The sequence below is a fragment of the Dendrobates tinctorius genome, unplaced genomic scaffold (assembly GCF_039654945.1).
Source record: "Dendrobates tinctorius isolate UK_male_01 unplaced genomic scaffold, ASM3965494v1 ptg000384l, whole genome shotgun sequence".
Lineage (NCBI taxonomy): Eukaryota > Metazoa > Chordata > Amphibia > Anura > Dendrobatidae > Dendrobates > Dendrobates tinctorius.
Genome location: NW_027362050.1, coordinates 2,463,299 through 2,467,500, shown reverse-complemented (window position 1 = coordinate 2,467,500; position 4,202 = coordinate 2,463,299).

Below are 4,202 nucleotides of genomic sequence, written 5' to 3'. Positions count from 1 at the left end.
TATCTCTATGAATCTTTCTATCTATATCTATCCATTATCTACTTTCTATCCATTATCTACTATCTATCTCTATATCTATCTATTTCTACATCTATCTTTCTATCTATTTCTATCTAACTCTATATCTATATATCTATATAGCATTATACCCTATGAGGGGGGCAGTATTATACCCTATGAGGGGGGCAGTATTATACCCTATGAGAGGGTGCATTATACCCTATGAGGGGGCAGCATTATTCCCTATGAGGGGATGCATTATTCCCTATGAGGGGGGCAGTATTATACCCTATGAGGAGGCAGCATTATACCCTATGAGGGGGTGCATTATACCCTATGAGGGGGCAGTATTATACCCTATGAGGGGGGCAGTATTATACCCTATGAGGGGGGCAGTATTATACCCTATGAGGGGGCAGCATTATACCCTATGAGGGGGTGCATTATTCCCTATGAGGGGGGCAGTATTATACCCTATGAGGGGGGCAGTATTATACCCTATGAGGAGGGCAGCATTATACCCTATGAGGGGGTGCATTATTCCCTATGAGGGGGGCAGTATTATACCCTATGAGGGGGGCAGTATTATATTCTATGAGGGGGTGCATTATTCCCTATGAGGGGGGCAGTATTATACCCTATGAGGGGGGCAGTATTATACCCTATGAGGAGGCAGCATTATACCCTATAAGGGGGTGCATTATTCCCTATGTGGGGGGCAGTATTATACCCTATGAGGGGGGCAGTATTATACCCTATGAGGGGGGCAGTATTATACCCTATGAGGGGGCAGCATTATTCCCTATGAGGGGGTGCATTACACCCTATGAGGGGGTGCATTATTCCCTATGAGGGGGGCAGTATTATACCCTATGAGGGGGGCAGTATTATACCCTATGAGGGGGTGCATTATACCCTATGAGGGGGTGCATTATACCCTATGAGGGGGTGCATTATTATACCCTATGAGGGGGGCAGTATTATACCCTATGAGGGGGGCAGCATTATTCCCTATGAGGGGGGCAGTATTATACCCTATGAGGGGGGCAGTATTATATTCTATGAGGGGGTGCATTATTCCCTATGAGGGGGGCAGTATTATACCCTATGAGGGGGGCAGCATTATACCCTATAAGGGGGTGCATTATTCCCTATGTGGGGGGCAGTATTATACCCTATGAGGGGGGCAGTATTATACCCTATGAGGGGGACAGTATTATACCCTATGAGGGGGCAGCATTATTCCCTATGAGGGGGTGCATTACACCCTATGAGGGGGGCAGTATTATACCCTATGAGGGGGGCAGTATTATACCCTATGAGGGGGTGCATTATACCCTATGAGGGGGTGCATTATACCCTATGAGGGGGTGCATTATTATACCCTATGAGGGGGGCAGTATTATACCCTATGAGGGGGTGCATTATACCCTATGAGGGGGTGCATTATACCCTATGAGGGGGTGCATTATTCCCTATGAGGGGGGCAGTATTATACCCTATGAGGGGGGCAGTATTATATTCTATGAGATGGCTGCATTATATTCTATGAGATGGCTGCATTATACTATGTGAGGGGGCTGCTTTATATTCTATGAGGGGGCTACCCCAACTCCTGCTACATAATTAAGACATGTACAACCTTATATTATACCCGGATATTAGCGTGTTTTACCGCATAATTGGTGGTCTGGTATTTAACTCTATGCAGCTACATAGTGGGCCCCAAGAATGATTTTCTCTGGTGGGCCCAAGGTGTTCCAGTCCGACGCTGGTTACCAGGATTAGCAATCACATGTAGTGGGATATCCGGTTTCTCAAGTGGAGGATATAAAAATGATAACATTTTACATTTTCCTTCCCTTTCTGAGGAGACATAAGTTTTACTATATAACTTAATTTTTTAAACCTTTTTACAATGTATTTAAGCCATTCTAACCATTCATTCTTCTCCTCACAGCCTCTCTCTAGAGCTAGTTTATCTTCATAAGTTAGGTTAGACAATCTAACTATGAACCCTATAGACTCTGTTAGGGTTAATTTCTGACATACCTTCCTTGGGTCTATGTATGCTATTATTCTGAACTTCTATGTAGAAATATCCTATTGGGTCTGATCCTGACATATCAGCTCCTATAAACTTTGATCCCTCATCTTAGGGTTTTTTAAAAGTTCTCAGTAGCTGATTACAATTATTCTAATTTGTGTAAGGGGATCTCCTTTTTCCTAATGGAGAATCAGGCTTTAAATCTATGTAGCCATAAGGCTTATACCTATAGTCTCGGGCTACAATTGTCCATGCTGCTTTACTCCAGTCACACACATTCATCCCCTCTGCTATTAGAGATCATAACACAAATATACTTATCAGACTCTGCTAGTTTCACAGCTTGTTCCCTGTCTCTGTATCATTTATACAACAGACAGAAATCCACTAACATGGCGGCCTCCTGCCTGATTTCAAAAGTAAGATGCAAAGTCCTAAATCTGAAACCATTCTACAACCCTGGACTCCCATCACTATGGTCACGAAGAATACACATGTGACTAACCCTGATGTACACATCCTAGATCTGACCGTCTTGTCTGGGTAGGGGGATGAATGGGAGACTTCACCAGTTTAAGTCAAGCTTTCCCTTGTGGAAAACCTCCCTTTGTAGCTGGACTTTGACAAGCAAGTCAGATCCTACTCTGTCCCTACCTGTCTGACAAGTTTATAGTGTGAGAGATGGATCCAAGAATCTTGACCGCAGTAGGAGAAGTCTACAGGACTTGTAAGGACCTTCCCACTTAGGATGGTGCTGGTGTCTCTTCTTTATCACCTTCACAAGGACCCAGTCTTCAGGTTTCATGATCTCAGGTTTTGTTAGTGAGTTTCCTGGAACAAAACTACGAGTAGAAACTTCTTTGTGAGTTAATATCTTAGCCATATATTCTGCTAATGTACAATCACCTTCCTCATCTATCCTTTTAGAGAATTTTAGCTGAGGTAACAGAAAAGATCTCACGTATAGGATTTCAAAGCCTGTCAGCACTACAGATGTCCGTGTGACATACATATTTAGTACAACCAATAGGAGACAGTACAACCAATTTTTCCTGTTTCCTGCATCGTCTTTGTCAACCTATTTTTCAAGCTCACACTGTGTCTCCCAACCAGTCCGGCTGACTGAGGATGACAGGCACAGTGGTTTCCCAACTCAATTGACAATGTTTTAGGTAATAAGAACATTACTTAGTTTACTATATATTTTCTGGAACCCCAAATCTGGGTATGATTTCCTTTAGAAGGGCCATCGGTACCATTAATGCATCAGGGTGGACAGCTTCAATCCACCTGCTGAAAGCATCCATAATAACAAGGCCGGACTTTTTCCCTCACACTTGTTCAATAAAATCCATACAAATGTGTTGGAATAAGTATTCAGGGTGGGGACATTGTCCTCTCTCTGGTCTCAGGTTCCCTTAGGAATTATTTTTTACAAGTAATGCAGATTAAACAAAAATTTTAATAGTTAGTAAAGCCATTCATCATAAATGCGTAAGATATGACCTCTGCCCTCCCTCCTGTTGAGACATAGCTTATGCCATGGCTCAATACTGTGACATATCTTAGGAGGTTACTGGGCAGTTCATACATATAGGTCATCTTTAAAGATAACCCCTTTTGTTACCAATTTTTATTTTTTTTTCTTTTCTTTTTTTTCTTTTTAAAATGCCATTAGCATGTTATCCACATATAAGAGCATCTGGCTACCTTCTGGTGACTCACATTGAGCTAGGTTAGCCGATTTTACCTGGTAAACAATAGTAGGTGATTCACAGTACCCTTGTGGGATCCTGGTGAATGTATACCTGCTCCCCTTATATGTGAATACAAACCAAACCTGGCTATCTGGATGTACCAGGATGCTGAAGAAGACATTACTGAGATCACTGTAAAGACCTTATGTTCCGGCCTCCAGTCATTCAGCAGAGTATGGGGGTCTGGCACTGTGGGGGCTCTTGGAATCACAGCCTCGTTTACAGATGGGGGCGCCCTCCCTACTGGAAACAAGGTTGTGTTACAAGGTGAGCTGGACAGGGTATAATCACCCCTATTATCAATCCCACATCTGCAGGTCATGAGAACCACAAAGATTCTGGGTATGTGGCCAATTCTTCCTCTAATTCTAGGAAAGGGTCAGCATTTCTCACTCGCT